The sequence below is a fragment of the Pan paniscus genome, chromosome 17 (genome assembly GCF_029289425.2).
Source record: "Pan paniscus chromosome 17, NHGRI_mPanPan1-v2.0_pri, whole genome shotgun sequence".
Classification (NCBI taxonomy): Eukaryota; Metazoa; Chordata; class Mammalia; order Primates; family Hominidae; genus Pan; species Pan paniscus.
In genome coordinates this window covers 66,972,328-66,992,030 of record NC_073266.2, presented here as the reverse complement: position 1 = coordinate 66,992,030, position 19,703 = coordinate 66,972,328, and the positions used below count along the sequence as shown (strand labels likewise).

The 19,703-nt window shown below is 42.6% G+C and overlaps 1 protein-coding gene across 41 annotated transcripts in view; it reads left to right on the top strand.

Moving 5' to 3' along the window:
• The first annotated feature begins 2,501 nt into the window (after positions 1 to 2,501).
• DYM (dymeclin) overlaps positions 2,502 to 19,703 on the top strand; it is a 411,306-nt gene continuing 394,104 nt past the window's right edge. For 23 of the 41 annotated variants that reach the window (XM_034943670.3, XM_055102685.2, XM_034943660.3 and 20 more), the window contains exon 1: positions 2,502 to 3,687. The gene's annotated coding sequence lies outside the window, so the exon portion shown is untranslated. Of the gene's footprint in view, positions 3,688 to 14,334; positions 16,816 to 19,703 lie in introns of those variants that run through there. The other 18 variants (XM_055102672.2, XM_055102684.2, XM_055102675.2 and 15 more) reach the window with 5 other exon arrangements.

Sequence of the window (19,703 nt, the reverse complement as noted above, 5' to 3'; positions counted from 1 at the left end):
TGGCCCGCGCCTTTATTCCCAGCTACTCAGGAGGCTGAGGCAGGAGAATTGCTTGAACCTGGAAGGCGGAGATTGCAGTGAGCTGAGATTGTGCCATTGCACTCCAGCCTTGGCAACAAGAGTGAAACTCCGTCTCAAAAAAAAAAATAGTATTCTGTCCACCACGTGGAATAATGTAATATTTAGTAATAAAAACAGCTGCAAGGTGTAGAGAGTTACCGTATATCCATCACCCAGCTTTCCTTAACGTTAACATTTTATATAACCACAGCATCATTTTGTCAAAACTAGGTAATCAGCATTGGTACAATACTGTTAACTAAACTCTAAACTTCATTTAGGTTTCATCAGGCTTTCCACTATTGCCTTTTTCAATTCCAGGATGCAGTCCAGGATATCCTATTGGATTTAGTGGAAGGATTTCGTACATTTTCTATTGCTGTTCCTGCACTAACTAGACACTGAAGTTGTCAAGTCAGCCAAAGTTATCATAATACTTTTTTTTTTTTTTTTTTTGAGATGCAGTCTCACTCTGTCACCCAGGCTGGAGTGCAGTGGGGCGATCTTGGCTCACTGCACCCTCTGCCTCCCAGGTTCAAGCAATTCTCCTGCCTCAGCCTCCTGAGTAGCTGGGACTGCAGGCCTGCACCACCACACCTGGCTAATTTTTTTTTTTTTTTTTGTATTTTTAGTAGAGACGGGGTTTCACCATGTTGGCCAGGCTGATCTTGAACTCCGGAACTCAGGTGATCCGCCCACCACGGCCTCCCAAAGTGCTGGGATTACAGGCGTGAGCCACCACACCCGGCCATCATACTTCTGCAGGCAGTTTTGAAAGTTGGTGTCCAAGGATAATAATTTGCACATTACATGTACAAAAAAGGTGCATAAGGACTGCTACTCTAACTCAACGCTTCCTACGTAGTAAAAAATATTCCTAATCTTATCTTCCGATTTATGACATTTGCCTAGCAACATTGTAACATTTGCCTAGGAACACAGGCAAGACTGTTTATTTCAAGTCATCCAAAAATGACCAAAGGGAGACGATGTAAAATTTCACTAATAGGATCCCCTTAAAATAAAATATTTTGCTTCTTGGGTCTATAAAGCCAGTTCTGAGGAGATGCTCACAACTGTTGCTGAGTCAGTCTGGGGAAAGTAGACTGTGTGCCAGGCAATATTAAAAAATATTTTGAGTTAGGTTTTCATGCCTGAGTCTCTTTTTTTATTTTTTATTTTTTTGAGACAGAGTCTGGCTCTGTCACCCAGGCTGGAGTGCAGGGGTATGATCTCGGCTCGTGGCAACCTCCACTGTCTGGGTTCAAGTGATTCTCTTGCATCAGCCTCCTGAGTAGTTGGGGCTACAGGCGCATGCCACCACACCTGGCTAATTTTTGTATTTTTCGTAGAGACGGGGTTTCGCCATGATGGGCAGGCTGGTCTCAAACTGCTGACCTCAGGTGATCTGCCTGCTTCGGCCTCCCAAAGTGTTGGGATCACAGGCATGAGTCACCACGCCCAGCCCTGAGTCTCTTTTTGCTGTAATTTTAAAATAAAATTGTACATGTACTTCATATTCCTTGCAGAAAAATTAGAAAACATAGGGAAAAACTAATTTTAACCACACAGGATCTCATTACCCAAAGTTGCAATATTGTTAATATTATTTGTCTTTTTTCCAACAGCACATATACATAGGTATTATAAATATTATAGTAAACATTATATTACATATGTTATATTAATATATCATTTAATATATTAATATAAATATTATATTAAGTGGCAAAACCACAATTAGTTTTGCACCAACCTAATATAATTCACTTATGAAAGTTTGATTCTATATATGTTTCCACTCAGTGTATCATGAAAATGTTTTCAAATAAATATGCATCCGTAGCATTCTTTACAATGACTGCATAGTAGTGTCTATGGCTTTTTAGTTAGGTAGTTTGGGTTTTTTTTTTTTTTTTTTTGAGACAGTGTCTCGTTCTGTTGCCCAGGGTAGAGTGCAATGGTGAGATTATGGCTCACTGAAGCCTCAACCTCCCGGGCTCAAGCGATTTTCCCACGTCAGCCTCCCGAGTAGCCGGGACCGAGGGTGTGCCAACCACTCCCAGCTAATTTTTGTATTTTTTGTTGAGACAGTGTATCGCTATGTTGCTCAGGCTGGTCCTTCCGAACTCCTGGGCTCAAGTGATCCTCCCACCTTAGCCTCCCAAAGTATTGGGATTACAGGCATGAGCCACAGGGCCCAGTCTACTTTGGGTTTTAATATGTTTTCCTGTCATAATTCTGCAAGCTCAGTGAATGTACTGGCAGTCTATGCTAGAAAAGAATATCTAATATTTGTATAGTACTTTACAGAGTACACTGGCACATATTGACTATATAATGGGAATAACGGTGCTATCTGTTCCATAGGGTCATTTTGCGAAATAATAGTGCATGGCAAATAGAAAATAATCCATAATGTGAATTGTTATTACTACAGTCATGTCAACATTTCCTGTAATGGCAGAATCATCATCATGTATATATTTTAGGTGAGGAAACTGGCTGAGAGAGGTGAAGTAATTGCTCAAAGACGTCAGTGTGGAAACCTCAGCTCATTTGACTTCAAATTCCATAGTTTTGGCACTATCTCATATTGCTACTCTTTCCCGTGGGACCTGTCCTTTCCGACAACTTTGCAGGCAGGGCTAGCCCTGCCAGCTGCCTCCATCAAAAATTATTTTGCTATTTCTCAATTCTCCAGAATCCCACACAATATTGCTTGACTTTGGGATGGTTATTCAGCTGCAATTAACGGAGGCCTTAATAAGGTTAAGCCGCCAGAACGAGCGGTGTAGCATGAGCGAGGACTCTAGCACCTGGCAGGTGAGGTTGACTCTAGCACCCGGCAGGTGAGGTTTTTGCGCTTCTCTCTCTCTTTTTTTTTTTTTTGAGAAGAGTCGAGCTCTGTCGCAAGGCTGGAGTGCAGTGGCCCGATCTCGACTCACTGCAATCTCCGCCTCTCGGGTTCAGACGATTCTCCTGCCTCAGACGCTACTTTTTGACTCACTGCAATCTCCGCCTCTCGGGTTCAAACGATTATCCTGTCTCAGACAGCTACTTTTTGTATTTTTAGTGGAGACGGGGTTTCACCATGCTGGCCAGGATGGTCTCGATCTCCTGACCTCGTGATCCGTCCACCTCGGCCTCCTAAAGTGCTGGGATTACAGGCGTGAGCCACCGCGCACGGCCGTTTTTGCGCTTCTCGATTTCGCCACGTGGCTTTGCGGTAGCCCAGGAGGTACTAGGAGGGCGGAGGCACGAATAACACCCAAAGGACTACAGTTTCCAGAAGCCCGCGCGCGCCGCGTGTCACGTGACCGCCTGGCTGGCGCGCGCGCCTGGGGGTCCGGTCCCTAGCCGCGTTCTCGGTCGCTTCCCTCTTCTCTCGCCGCCTCCTGGCCTCCGCACCGACGCGGCCCGGGCTGGAGCCGAGCCGGGGCCGAGCTGCAGGCCGAACCGGAGCCGGATCTGTACCCGCTGAGACGTGGAAACATGGAGGCCTGAGCCGGTGTGCGCCACCTGGGGCTGCGGCGGCGACAGCGACTTCTCCTGACCCCTCTGCCACCCGCCCATCCGTCCGCGGGTCCGTGGAGCTGGAGCAGATCCCCCAGCCGGCTGAGACAGGTGGGCTGTAGCGCCGCCCCCCTCAGCGCGGCCCGGCCCGAAAGCCTGGCTGTCCCCGGCCTCCTGTCAGAGGGGGTCAGGGGCCACCCTCCGCAACCCGGCCAGCGCCCCGGGGCGGCGGCGAAGGGACCCTCCCTTCCCTGCCCGCGGGCGCCTGGGCCACCCGGAGGGGCTGTGCTGACAGCCGACGGACCTCTGTCCGAGTCCGCTGTTGGGAGTTGGGGGATACCGAAGGCCAAGTCGGTGCTTCCGGAGATGGGGCGGTGTTGGTCTGACAAATGGGCGTGTGATGGGCAGGGTGAGCAATAGCTGTTGGGTTTTTCTTTCTTCTTTTTACATTCATAGTTTATCGAGGTATAATTAACATATCAGAAAATTAACCCTTTAAAAGTACAACTCAGTGGTTTTTAGTATATTCACAGGGTTGAGCAGCCATCACCACCGTTAACTCCAGAGCATTTTTAAATCACCCCCCCGCCCCAAAGAAGCTCGTACCCATTAGCAGTCACTCCTCCTTCTCTCCCCTACACTACTGATCTACTTTCAGTCGCCGTGGATTTGCCTGAGCAATTGTGTTTTGACTGAAAAGTGAAAGGGTGGGTGTTTGTGAACTGGGGGCAGTAGTGGGGTTTGAGGGTATTGGTGTGGTAAAGCTGATTGGATAAAGCTGTTCTCTACTGAACAGGGGTAGAGAAGTGATGGGATGATTGTAATCGGCCAGCAAAGCGGGTACCCAGGATAGACTGATTGGGGGCACAGATGGAGTGAGATCCTTGAAACAGGAGAGGGGAAGCTGGAGAGAGGGGTGTGTAGAGCAAGGGTGATGTGCTGAAGGATGAAAACCTGGAGGGTGGAGGCCGTGGAGAGGAATGTAGCGTCCACCAGAGGAACTCAGGTACTTAGGCTGATGAGTTGAGGGCTCAAGAGAAGAACGAGGTGGAAGGGAAGAGAATCTATAGGAATGGGTGAATGGTTGTTGCAGAGGATGAAATTTATGAATATATGGATTTCTGGAGTGATTATCCTGCTTTGAAGTTTTATTTTAGATAATCCTCTCAGCAACTTGGAGATGGACCGGACAAGTATGAATATTCCCATTCTGTAAATGAAGAACTAGTCTTTTAGAGGTTAGGTGTCTGCTTTAAGCTCATAAACTGAGTACACAGGCCAAAATGAGTTGGAATAATTGATGAAACTATCAGTCGCAAGTGGATTAAATGGCAGAGAACTGAGTTGGGGCAATGTTAATAGGAAGGAGATTCAGCTATTAAGAAGTCTGTGTTGCTACGACATATAGGTCAAGGAGTTTTTATGTTTTTGCACCTTTTAACCATAGAAAAGTTCACACAGTGAAATAATAAAGGGTACTCCCATGTACCCATTACCCAGCTTCAGCAGTTAACTCATGCCAATTTAATTTCATCTATGTCCCTATGCATTCCTATCCCCACTCACAATTATTTTAAAGCAAATCATAGACATTCAATTTCATCTTTAAATATTTCAATATATATCTGTAGAAGATTGAATTGCTTTTTTTTGTTGGTGGTGGTGGGAGGCAGAGTCTCGCTCTGTCGTTCAGGCTGGAGTACAGTGGCGTGATCCCGGCTCACGGCAACGTCTGCCTCCTGGGTTCAAGCAATTCTCCTGCCTCAGCCTCCTGAGTAGGGATTACAGGCACGTGCTACCATGCCTGGCTAATTTTTTGTATTTTTAGTAGAGACGGGGGTCTCATCATGTTGCCCAGGCTGGTCACGAACTCCTGAGTTCAGGCATTTCACCCACCTCAGCCTCCGAAAGTGCTGGGATTACAGGGGTGAGCCACTGCACCTGGCCTGCTCTTTTTAATAGGCCCAGAATACCATTATCACACATAAAAATTAATAGTTTTTAATATCTAGAAAGATTTACTGTACTTTAAAAAAGTGTGGTAATCCATTTGATACAAAGAGGATAAACAGTGCAAACGCTTTTATGTTTGACTCTGAAAAATGTGGCATAATTATCTCCTGATTTTTCCATTAGATCCTGCCATCCTGATTGTTCCTTTTTTTTTTTATTAATATGGCTCATTTTTCTACAGAAAGTTTGAAGAATTGTCACTTTGGTAGGCTTTTTAATGAATGGAGGGCAGGAGAGAAATAGAAGTGAAATATGTTACAACATGTACAAATGGCTCTTTCTTATATTGCTCCAAATATTTGGGCAATTTGGTTATGCTTTTCTAGATAATTTCACATATTATTAGAAGTTGTTTAATGTTATGTATCAGTTTTCTATGATTGCTGTAACATGTTACCACAAATTTAGTGGCTTAAAACAATGCATTTATTATTTTATAGTTCTGTAGGTTAGAAGTCAAAGTGGGTCTCACTGGCTGTCAACAAGGCTGTGTTCTTCTCTGGAGGTTTCTAGGGGGCATCTATGCCTCTTCCAGCTTCTAGAGGCTGCCACTTTCCTTGGCTTGTGGCGTACCTCCTCTATCTTCAAAGCCACCAGTGTTGCATCTCTCTGATCATACTTCCATCCTCAAGTCTCTGACCACAAGTGGGAAAGGTTCTCTGCTTTTAAGGACCCATGTAATTAAATCAGGCCCACTTGGCTAATTCAGGATAAATCCCCCCTCGAGATTCTTAATTTAATCACGCCTGCAAAGTCTCTTTTCCCAGCAACATAATCAGAGCTTCCATGGATTAGTATGTGAACATCTTTGGAGGCTATTATTCTACCTACCACAGTGTGTTTTGGAATATTTTGCCGAGACTTAAGAAAGTAGGTGATTTCTTTTGCTGCTGTACATGCAACGAGAGGGCCGTCTTTTACTTAGGATTGTAGATAATGGGAATGGTTAGATCTAGAGAAGACTGTTCATTTTTCCTTTTAGTGAAATATGGGAAATACCTGTGACACTTGTAGTATAGGCTTTGGTAAAATGAGACCTTTAAAAATGATTTAAGTATAAAAGCAATACAGCTCCATGTAAATTTTTTATATTTCGTTTTGGTCTCTTTTTCATATTCATGTCTTAAAACATAGTATATATGTGTAATCAGAGGGCTAACCTGATACTTGACACAGGACACGCTGGGGGCAATGATGGTTCCCATGCCCAGGATGAGAAGGCAGGGACTCTCTGTCCAAGTGGGAGATAAAGGCACCCCCATTTCAGCAGCAAAAGAAGACTCCTAATGAAAGTGAGAGAACATCTTCAGGCAGAATGAACTACTGTGAGATTTGGACTTGAAGCAGCCTCTTCTCAGGTTCTTCTGTGACTCAGCTGGGAATGGTAGAGTGCTGTGGGCCTAGAAGAGCAGAGTGATAAGATGCCCATTGCTGCTTTTCCTTTCTTCGGACAGAGAGAGGACTAATCTTAAAGATTGAAAGGATTTCTGGGAGTCCTCCAGTTTGGTATCCTGTTTCCTCGTGGGTTTCACTTTCCTACTTAGCTGCCAAAGTCCTTACTGTCTCTAGGTGTGAAGGTTCTGGCTTTCTGGTGGGGGTGCACCATTTATCAGGAAATGTGATGGGACTTATTAAATATCTGCTCTTGCCTTTAAGCATTTTTTTTTCTAGTAAGGTTTTTAGCAGAGCTTTATGCTTTGAACTTTGCTTGTAAACAGTTTGTAAGTTATCCTCACATTACTTAATTCTAGACAAAATGAACTAGTGGGGCTGGGAACAACTTTACATATAGGTCTTATTTAGTAAAAGTTTTTGTTTTTTTCATTTCTTAAGGAAGTTTGGTTAGCGATTTTGGTATCTTCTCTGATTTTTATCACATTCTTTAAAAATGCAGGCAATGAAAGTGGCTGAAACTTTCCGATAAGGACATTGGAATAATTATTTTTAAAAAGCTTATCTTTTCTTTTATTGCTCAGTCTTTTGGGCATTTAAAACCTTTTGTCCATCATATGATCGATGACAAATTTCTTTGTTAGGTTGAGTCAGTCACTGAATCTTGACAATTATTCCTTCAAAATATGTCATGCAACCCTCCACCCAGAATACTTTGAAAACCCTACCTGTATCAGTTAGGCTTAGGTTTGGCTATGAATAACAGAGACCTGAAAAATAATAGCTTAAACATATGACTAGTTTGTTTCTTTTGTAAAAGAAGTCCAGAGGTGGACGATTAAAGGCTGGTTTGGCAGCTCTGCTGTCATCAGGAACCCAGCCTCCTTGTAGTTTCTTACACTGTTAACCCTAAAGTATGGCCCTTGATTTCTGGGTCCAAGATGGCTGCTGGAGTTCTAGCTAAAATTTCCATGTTCCTAACAGCAGGATGGAGGAAGGGATAAAGAAGTGACTGTCCACTCTTAGAGACTTAAATATATCTTAGTTGAACAGGAATATGCCTGGTCAAAAAAATGGAGTTCTGTTACTAAAAGGAAGAGAGGACTGGAGATTGGGTAGGGAATTAGCATTTTTTGCTTTTTTTTTTTTTTTGAGACAGTCTGACTCTGTTGCCCAGGCTGGAGTGCAGTGGTGGGATCTCGGCTCACTGTAACCTCTGCCTCCCAGGTTCAAGTGATTCTTCTGCCTCAGCCTCCTGAATAGCTGGGATTACAGGCATGCGCCACCATGCCCGGCTAATTTTTGTATTGTTTTTAGTAGAGTTTTCACCATTTTGCCCAGGCTGTCTCGAACTCCTGACCTCAGGTGATCCACCCACCTCGGCCTCCCAAAGTGCTGGGATTACAGACAGGAGCCACTGTGCCTGGCCTCTGCTCCTTTATAATTAATTTCTCTGAACCCAGACTAACCTACATACTTTTTGAAACTCTAGGTTTGAGTCCTAGTTCTATCATTTATTTGCTTTGGCATGTTACTCAACCTTTTTGAACTTCAGTTTTCTTATCTGTAAAATGGGACTAATATATACTTTATATGTTTGTTAGACAATTAAATGAAAATACCTCTATGTACCTAGCAATATATACACTATAACTATTAGTTGTTTTTCATTCTCTTCCTTTAGATTTCTCGACTTGGATATCTGAATGAGTGGTGTAAAAAGATGAGAATTGGAGATGGACAAGGAGAAGGATGTATATTCAGTTCAGTATTGAGCATGTGGAGTTTGAGGTGCCCTTGGGACATCAGATGGTGATAGATGTTAGGCAGTTAGATAAACGGGACTGACACTCAAAAGACAGTTCTGACTAGACATAGATATTTTGGATTGTCAGTGTATAGGGGTAGAATTCATCAATCTGGAAGTCTTAGGGAGGATGTATGCAGTTGTACGGTTACTATGTGTGGAGTAAGAAGGCATGCCCTTTAGTGAGTCTCTCTGTAAAGCGTCAAGCCTCAGCTTACTTTCTGGCCTTTTCTTTATTATTTTTATTTTTTTGTGGGTTAAGGAGTGGAAAGCCTAATAGAAGAAAGGAGAGAGGAGAGCAGCTCCTTGAGAAAGAGAGAGAGAGGGGTCCAAAAAAGGAGGAGGCCATGGACCGCAGCAGATTTTTTTTTTTTTTTTTTTTTTTTTTTGAGACAGAGTCTTGCTCTATCACCCAGGCTGGAGTGCAGTGGCGCGATCTCGGCTCACTGCAAACTCTGCCTCCTGGGTCTACGCCATTCTCCTGCCTCAGCCTCCTGAGTAGCTGGGACTACAGGCGCCGGCCACAATGCCTGGCTAATTTTTTTTTTTTGGTATTTTTAGTAGAGACGGGGTTTCACTGTGTTAGCCAGGATGGTCTCGATCTTCTGACCTCGTGATCCACCGGCCTCGGCCTCCCAAAGTGTTGGGATTACAGGCCTGAGCCACCGCGCCCGGCCTGCAGCAGATTTTTATATGGAGAAGGCAGTGTCTGATTTACATAGGGCTCACAGATTGGTTCGATCATGCATGACGTCTACAGAGTGTGTGGGGAAGGCTGGTTGCCTCAACCTAATCTTATGCAAATGGGCTTTCCAGTTGATTGGCGCCATCCTGTCTGCTCCTTTACAGTACATGTGGCTGGCAGAGAAGGGAAGATGGAGCCGCCATTTTGAAAATGTCTAGTTTTCAAAATGTTCTAGTTTCTGCAGGCATTATCGTGTGCAAGCTCCCAGCTTGCAGGCTGCTCTTTGTTAGAAAATGATTTGGGGCTGCTTTTCATTAAAAAGAACAGCCTTACTGAGGACTCCCATGCCCTTGCTATCTGCCTAAGTAATTCCTTGTTAACTCCTATATCATCATTCCCTGCTCTGGAGTGGCAACCCTAACTGCTGTTAGGGGGTGTTGGGTGATGACTCTTTCTGGCTACTTCCTGCTGAAAAGGGGCATCATGTGGGGATCAGCAGCTAGGGCTCCTCCTGGGGTCAATCTAAGGGTCCTTGGAAGAAAGGCATGTCCGTGTGTGGTTCTGTCTGCAGCATCATTTGGAGTTTGATTCTGTTGCTATTCTGATGGGTTGTAACACTGGTTTGCCTCCACCAGATGTTGTTGAAATGTTAATATAAAAGTAACATTCCTTTTAGGATAAGTGGCATTGGATTTGGGTGGCTGGAGTAACTTTAGTGTTAACCTTGGCTAGATCTTTCCTGCAGTTATCAATCCCTTCATGACTTCCACAGAAAATCTCTTTCCTTTATAACCTTCTTTGCATAGCCAGGGTGTGACATATTACCAAACCCAATAAGAAGTTCTAGCAAACTCGGTGATAGTAAAACTTTCATGCTTCCTTTTTGTTGGTAATTATCCCTGCTATCAGGATAATAATTAAGCAAATTCTACAACAATGAAAACTCTCTTTCCAGTATTTCAGTTAGAAGGTGCTATTGTGTCCAGAATTGGTGGGTTCTTGGTCTCATTGACTTCAAGAATGAAGCCACGGACCCTCACGGTGAGTGTTACAGTTCTTAAAGGCAGCGTGTGTGGAGTTTGTTCCTTCTGATGTTCGGATGTGTTCGGAGTTTCTTCCTTCTGGTGGGTTCGTGCTCTCGCTGGCGTCAGGAGTGAAGCTGCAGACCTTCGCAGTGAGTGTTACAGCTCATAAAGGCATTGTGGACCCAAAGAGTGAGCAGCAGCAAGATTTATTGCAAAGAGCAAAAGAACAAAGCTCCCGCAGTGTGGAAGGGGACCTGAGCCGGTTGCCACTGCTGTTTGGGGCAGCCTGCTTTTATTCCCTTATCTGGCCCCACCCACATCCTGCTGATTGGTCCATTTTACAGGGTGCTGATTGGTGCGTGTACAATCCCTGAGCTAGACATAAAAGTTCTCCAAGTCCCCCCTAGATTAGCTAGATACAGAGTACTGATTGGTGTATTTACAAACCCTGAGCTAGATACAGAGTGCTGATTGGTGCATTTACAAACCTTGAGCTAGACACAGGGTGTGGATTGGTGCATTTACAAACCTTGAGCTAGACACAGAGTGCTGATTGGTGTATTTACAATCCCTTAGCTAGACATAAAGATTCTCCAAGTCCCCACCAGATTAGCTAGATACAGAGTGCCGATTGGTGCATCCTCAAACCCTGAGGTAGACACAGGGTGCTGATTGGTCTGTTCACAAACCTTGAGCTAGACACAGAGTGCTGATTGGTGTATCTGCAATCCCTTAGCTAGACATAAAGGTTCTCCAAGTCCCCACTAGACTCAGGAGCCCAGCTGGCTTCACCTGGTGGATCCTGCACCGGGGCCGCAGGCAGAGCTGCCTGCCAGTCCCGTGCTGTGCGCCTGCACTCCTCAGCCCTTGGGCGGTTGATGGGACCAGGCGCTGGGGAGCAGGGAGCGGCGCTCGTCAGGGAGGCTCAGGCCACGCAGGAGCCCACGGCAGCGACTTGGAGAACCTTTATGTCTAGCTGAGGGATTGTAGATATGCCAATCAGCACTCTGTGTCTAGCTCAAGGTTTGTAAATGCACCAATCAGCACTCTGTATCTAGCTAATCTGGTGGGGACTTGGAGAATCTTTATGTCTAGCTCAGGGATTGTAAACGCACCAATCAGCACCCTGTCAAAACAGACCAATCAGCTCTCTGTAAAATGGACCAAATCAGCAGGATGTGGGTGGGGCCAGATAAGGGAATAAAAGCAGGCTGCCTGAACCAGCAGTGGCAACCCGCTCAGGTCCCCTTCCACACTGCGGGAGCTTTGTTCTTTCACTCTTTGCAATAAATCTTGCTGCTGCTCACTCTTTGGGTCCACACTGCATTTATGAGCTGTAACACTCACCGCGAAGGTCTGCCGCTTCACTCCTAAGCCAGCGAGAGCACGAACCCACCAGAACGAAGAAACTCCGAACACATCCGAACATCAGAAGGAACAAACTCTGGACACGCCGCCTTGAAGAACTGTAACACTCACTGTGAGGGTCTGTGGCTTCATTCTTGAAGTCAATGAGACCAAGAACCCGCCAATTCCGGACACACTGCCATGTATAACCCTACTGCAAATAGTAGAGTGAGTATAGCAGTTCCCACAAGCGTGGTGTAGTAGATACTTTCCATCTAAAATTTTATTTGCCAAGGTATCCAGATTTTTGTGTTACCCATCTCTTTTTGTTTCTTGTAAGCTTCAGGAGATCACCACTTGATTCACAGGAATAAGCAGTGTTAGTCTAAAATGTAGGCACACAACTTAAAAACAATTAATGTGACTAGGATTTAATGACAAATGTATGATAAGCTTTGGAGCATATTTTCTCTCTCTAGTCCTGATTTTGGTAAAAACAAATTATGATAGGACCGTGTTGTTTGTAGAATAAACTTTAGTCTTATATTTGGCCTTGTTATTTGCATAAAGTTCAGCAAGAGTAATTATTTCTGCATAGTCCTTTTGGATTGGCTTCGATGGAACTCTGTTCCACAAGAAATCTCAGATAAGACTTCTTAAAGCTGAGCCCAGCATGGGTTTGTATCTTCAAATACCTGTGAGTTGGGTGATCCTTTTCTCTTAAGGTCCCAAGATAAACTTGGAGCTCCTGGACCTGTTAGAAAGTGACATTCTTTACTGACCAAAGGTTAGGAACCCTGTGCGGGGACTGTGTAGACAAGGTATGAGGCCAGTTCTTCCCATGGGGCTTTTTCAGCTCTGCAAGTGGAGGTTGACTCCTTAAAGGGAAGCATACACTTCCAGTCAAAGCCTTGATAAAATAACCAGTTTTTCCATTTGTGTCCTGTTGAAAAATGGATTCTTATTTCACTGATGCAAACAACTATATTGCCATAAGTTAAGAGTTCTCACAGATTAGAGGAACCAGGCAGAGAGAAACAAACATGCTTCAAGTTTTGTTCACAGGAGTATACCTTACTCAATTATTAAAGGCTGTAAATAGTTCAAAATAAGTTTCCTTGACTCTGAAAAACAAACCAAGGATCAGCAATATTCCAAGCAAAAGTCAAAAAGATTGCTTTAGCTTTCTGAGTGTAGTCCATTTAGTCAATTCTTGTTTTGCTTGATATTTGTGAACATTTCAGTTCATGAGTCCTGTACGTTCTTTCTCTCTTCCAATGTTACAATCTTCAAAGCTGTTAAAAACCTGCATTTGAGGACACCTGTTAAAAGTCCTTAATATAGCTTGATTATAAACTGTCTTTTCAGAAGGAACAAAGCAAAACAACAATTGTCTGTGCATGACAAAATTTCCAGGTTACAGGTAAAAACATGACTGAAAAAGTTTAGTTAACCTTAATTATGATTGATAGTATATACTTAGACATTAGAATTTTAGAAATCCCATACAATTTTGGAACATATATTAGTATTATTCACCAAAATATAACTTAAAGAAGATTGGACATCGTTTTGGCAATTCTAATGTGACTAAACATGTCAAATAATCCTGTTTACCTCTTCTCTGGATGTTTCAGGGGCCCTCTGAACAATCCAGAAAGCCAGGCATCAGGAAAGACAATTTTGAAATTTGAAGCTTGATTTTGGGATGCCTGTTAAATGTTAGAGGTTTAAAACACTTGATGTTATGAAATAGAATTCCAAATTGCCATTATTTATTTTGCCAAAATGATGTCACAAAAGGAAAAAATCTTTCATCAGCCTTTACTATTACATGAAAATCCTGTTTAAAGCCAAAGTTTACCCTTGTATTAGTTTATTAAAGTTGTAAACAACCTTTTGATAAAACCTCATAGGAAAGTTCACCTAATCTTAACCAATGACCATGGGGTGAAGTCTTTACAAACCCTTTACAACCCCTTTTGTTAAACGGCAGATTAGTGTCTTAAGACAGCCTTGCCGTGCTTTTCTTTCAATGCTCAATTTAGGAAAAGACCATATAATACCCTTTTGAATTTAGTTAATGTTTATACATTTTTGCAAGATTAATTTTTGTCTTCCTGTAACTTGCTTAAACCTTTAGCTCTGTCTTATTAAATTTAAGATAATCTCTTATCCCTGGGCAAAATTTATATTTTCATGCTTTCTTATAATCTTTTACTAAAAAACACATTTCACTGTTTTTATAAGCCTTGCATATAAAACTGTTTAGAGATCTCAAATACATGTTGCACTGTTAACTCTCAGCAACTTTTACTTTAGGTAAAAATCCTGGTTAGTAAGTGATTTTAATTATATACCAGGTGTGGAGTCTAGGACCCAGACGAAGTCAGGCTTATGGGGTCCTGGGCCTGCATCCTAACCTAAGGTACCCTTTCTTTTGACAGAACACTACAGAAAGACACACAAAGCACACCAGATTGGTTATAGCTTAAGACCAACCTCACAAATTCTTTTTTATTAATTAAAACTTTACAGAGAATAAACAATCATCCTTATTATCCTTGTTACTGGTTTGCACAGGAAGAGATAAGCCAAAATGTTGACTGGTAAAAAAACTTTTACCCTTTTGCCAGCATGTCAGGCTTCTGGGTTCCCTTCCCGTTAGCTCAACTCTAAGTCAACCATTTTAAGGTTTGGGGAAATTAACTTTTCCTACTTTGGAGGAACATTATAAAGGAAGAGATAGGAACCATTGTACACTGTGAAAGAAGGAAAAACACCATAGAAAAGTCTGGGGATTCCAGTTAGGGTTGTCAAGAGGTACTGCCTCTCTTCCTATTGGGAATTGTGTTTCTCTTATTTCTTTGCCTTCCCTATTTTCTCTTTTCGTTTTAGGCCTACTATAGGAAACGTTGCTTATCTTTCAATTTCTTTGCTGCCTGCTCTTCAGCTGTAATTAGGGTTTGGCTTAGAAGCAACATAAAATCTCTTCATGAGAGGTGAAACACCTGAGTTAAATTTTGGAAAGCTTCTGTATACCTATCAGGGTCTTCAGAAAATTGGCCTCAGTCACCTTTATTTGCCTAAGGTCTTGCAAAGAGGTGGGAACTTGAACCCTAGTGACATCACCTCCATTGGGCATTTCCTGTAGAGGTAAGAGTGAAAGTGGGGAGTGGGAAATTTTGGAGATGGTGGAGGTGGAAGAACTGGTGGTATGGTTGGAGGTGGCCCTAAATAAGGGGGACTTGAAGGGCTGGGACACCCAATAGCTGCCTCAGATGATTTCCCCAGAAGTTGCTTCTCTCATTTTGGGGAATTATTCTCTTTGGGCCTGCTCAATATGATTGCTAAAAGGGCTGGGTTAATTCTGTAACACTTGCAAAGGTCTAGTAAAAAGGCCATGCCCTGTGCAAAAGAAAATGAGCCGCTTTTTAAAGTTTCAGGGTCAAAGAAATCCTTGTGCTTCAGAATGCACTCCAGGGGAGTGCAGGATGAAGATGGTACCCACTTAGAGAAAAAGGTGGCCCTTTAGTCTTCTTCCTTTTGGTGTGACCCATGGTGGAGAGGAAGCAGTGGGGGCATCCCCCCTGCTTTTTTCCCCCTGTGTTTCCTGGGTCCCAGGCACCTTGTTGAACATGCTGCCCATGGTTGCAAGTGTGACCCCCAGTCATGGAACCAGAGGAACTAAGTCACTGGGGCTGGTCATGCTCACCCAAGTGGCTGTAGTCCTCTGCCTGTGATTTCCCTTTAACTTCCTAGACTTGTGTGACTTGCCTGGCTTCCCGAAAAATGGATTTCAAGAAAAACTACATAATAGTTGGGCAAGGCCCCTTTAATGCAGGGGATGTGCTAGATTGAACTCTGTATCCTGCTATTATGGCCTGTGCTGAAGCATTTACCCTTAGATAATGGTTCCAGTTAACTTCCAAACTTAAAATTCCCTTACTAATTAAGTACTACTCTAATTGAAGGCAGAATAGGTGGCTTAAAAAAACTTAGGGATTGAATGGCCATTTTCCTGCTGATGAGACAGTATTGAGACTAAACTTTGGCTTTGGAGGAATATTTTATCCCTAATTGTTGAAGGCAGAGTTTTCTCATTTACAGAACCAGCATAAAGCCTGGTTTCTAGTAGAGAGGCACAAAAAGGAAAGAGAATTGGGAGGCTAGGATGTTTCGGTGGACTGACAGTGTGCTTCATGGTGAGGATTCCTATTTCACTAGGTGGCGCTGTTGACCTTGAAACACCACATACTCTCTAGACCAAGGGCAGAGAGAGACCTGGAAAATGCCATGTGCTCTCCAGACCAAGGGCAGAGAAAGAGAGATTCTCACTGTTGGGGGCTCAGGGAGCCCTGTTCTTAGAAAATCACAAAGACGCTTCCCCTTGAGCTATATGCCTTGTTACTACGACATTCCCTGATCTTACCAAACAAGATTACTTCCCTGAACCATAAAACTTCCCACACATTTCATACAGAGAGGATAAGAGATATGACGGTTGCGAACAGGAAAGGAGGAGATTACAATAGGAAAGTTGGAGATCCTGTTGCCGACACCGCATTGGGGCGGTTGGCGGCTGGGGTCCAGAAGCCTTTGGATAACACCAGGGGGTAGCGCCGGCCAGAAATCCTCAGTTGCCCCAGGACTTCTTCCAGCCCCACACGGCAGCTAAGTCCTCCATGAAAGGTCTAAAATGGAAGCCGAGAACCTTGGAATGAAAGGACAGAGTTAGAGTTCGCTCTTCTCCTTACCGTTCTTATGAATGTTGTACCTTGGTATCCCGGACAAAGCCCCCATTATGAAGTGGCTACAGTATCTGGGGTGTATACCCTAGGGTTTGTTGTTGCCCGCCGAGAAAGAATTAGGACACGGACATGTGGGTGGGTTAAGGAGTGGAAAGCTTAATAGACAGAAGAAAGGAGAGGGGAGAGCACCTCCCTGAGAAAGAGACGTGTTCGAAAAAGGTACTTTCTGGCCTCTTATGCTTCTGCTTTGATTCCTTTTCTGTTCCAGCCATGTTAAACTTCTTTCAGGTCCTTGAACAGGCCCTACCTGTTATTTCTTAACCACAGGGCTTCACACGTGCTGTTCTCTGCTTTGGAAGTTTCTGAACTCCCACATCCACCCAGGCCAACCCTTCTTGTCCTTTAGGTCTTAACATTTTTTTTTTTTTTGTGATGGAGTCTTCCTCTGTCTTGCCCAGGCTGGAGTGCAGTGGCGTGATCTCAGCTCACTGCAGCCTCTACCTCCCGGTTTCAAGTGATTCTCCTGTCTCAGCCTCCCAAGTAGCTGGGATTACAGGCGCCTGCCACCACACCCAGCTAATTTTTGTATTTTTAGTAGAGACGGAATTTCACCGTGTTGGCCAGGTTGGTCTCGAACTCCTGACCTCAGGTGATCCACCCACTTTGGCCTGCCAAAGTGCTGGGATTACAGGCGTGAGCCACTGTACCCAGCTGGTCTTAACTTTTATGGTATGACCTCTAGGAAGCTTTCCCTTGGAAGCTTGAATAGTTGCCATCTTAACATTTCTTGTTGATGTATCCGTATCTCTGTATATCATTCCCTTCTTCACAACTTTAACCTTGGCACTTTGCATACTGCTGGCCACATAGTGGGCACTCAGGAAATATTTATTGACTGTTGATAGGCTTCTTGTGCTTAATGTAACCATAATGTGATGTAGCTTATATATGGCTTATTTGGTTTTTCAACCCTGTACTTGTTCTTTAGTATTTGCACATTGAATTGTTTATATGAATCATTGATTATGAAATAGTAAAGCTCATTCTCTCTTATTTATTTTGATATTTTTTCTACTTAAAGTAATACTTGTATATTGTTAGAAAAGGTAAATAATAATAAAGGCAGGTTATAAAAAATCAGCAGTATCCTTACCCATCCCCACTTTTTAGTCTCATTTTCAGAGGCAGTTACTTTTAAGAACTCTGTCTCTCTCTCTCTCTTTTTTTTTTGGTAGAGATGGGGTCTCACTGTGTTGCCCAGGCCGTTCTTGAACTCCTAGCCTCAAATGGTCCTCCTGCCTGGGCCTCCCAGAGTGCTGGGATTACAGGCCTGAGCCACTGCACCTGGCCCTAAAAATTCTTTTAAGCTTTTTCTTTTGATTCTTACCTCTGCATTTATAAATCTGCCTAAATTGCTATTTTGTGATTTATCAATTTTAGATAATACATATTAACTTCTTGTTATGGTAGGTGGGGTATTCTTCCCTTTCCTTCCCCTATTTCTAAAAGCCCTTCCAGTATAGGTATATAAGAATTCTTGGTTAATTTAGTGTTTAGCTTTTATATTATTATGACTACATAAATATTGTTCACTGCTGGTGAGTACTTCACCATGTTTCCCCTTCCCTCCCCCTAGTTTGCTTAGTTTTCCATGGATATATTATTAATTTTTACCAAATACTTTGAACGGCCTGTGGGATTTAGTGCCTAAGAAATTGATGCAAGGTGTTACTCTGGCTACTGCTATTACAGTTGTTTTGTGTCCCTGTTCCAGAGGTTTCATGCCTTTTTCAGCTTTGTCAGTAAAGTAAAATCTCAGATCCCCACCGTGCCTGACTTGACAGTGTAACATCCCCCATTTTGTTTGTGCTTTCTTTTTGGAACTGTTACTATTAATATATTAAAATCTTCTAAATTGTTCTTTAAATTTTCTATTTTTTCTCCTCCTGTTTTTCACTTATTTGTCCTCTTGTTCTTTATTATGGGAGTTCCCTTAACTTTTATCTTTTCTCCGTTCTTTTATTTTAAATTTCAGGTGTCCTTTCTTGTTCTTTATTTCCTTTTTTATGACATCCTACTCTTGCTTCATGAAGCAATATGAAACGGTTAAAAGAGAATGGTTTCTGTACCTATCCTACCTGGGTTTAAAACCTGATGTGCCACTTTCTAGCTCTATAATCTTGGGCAAGTTACTTAACCTTTCTTTGCTTTAGTTTATTCATGTAGGTTAGGAGTTGGTAGACATTTCATCTAAAGGACCAAATCATAAATATTTCAGGCTTTATCAGCCAAGAGGCAAAATGAAGGATATTTTACATTATTTAATTATTTCATTATGTAAGTACTTATATAACAAGAGAGAAAACATTTCTACAAGTTTTTTATTAATAAAGCTCAAAATGCGATACTAATAATGATTGAGAACAATTTTTGCAATAAAGGTTTGCTAATGAGAAGAATGAATGTTTTTTTGGAGGAGAGGGGATAACATTTGGCTTAATTGGAGTTTAAAGTTAGTGTTCTCTACATCAAAATTGATTATAGATGCAGCATTAACCACCTATTAATGCTGATTTGTAATGAGATTTCATGTATTTCATCTTTGAAAATGTCTTCTTAGATACTGCCAAATACTGCTAATAGTCTGTGAACATATGGTTTTAATAGAGCATATTCATTGCTTGGACGACATTTACAGAATTCTTTTAGACTCTTTTCTTGATACTTAACGTTTAGCAAATCATTACACTGCAGACTAATCACTTCCAATTGAGGATTAGGTAGAAGCTCCTCATTGCACAGTTAAATGGTTTTTGAAATGTGGAATGTTCGTTTCTACTTGCATTGAGGTATGAAAAAATACTGCTGGAAATATTTGATTTTGGAAAATATGTCTGCTGCATATTTGTGTGGCAGTAGAGATCTTCTTATTTTAATTTTTGACAGCATAGGAAGTGCATGAAGCATCTTGACATGACTTGTGACTTAGGCAATGTTAGTTGTCCTTGAAATGACTGTCTCAATATAGGTTTTGCACGTAGACCCTGTTGTCCTTCTAACTTTAGGCTGAATTCATTAACAGATATATCAAGTCTGCAGCAACAATA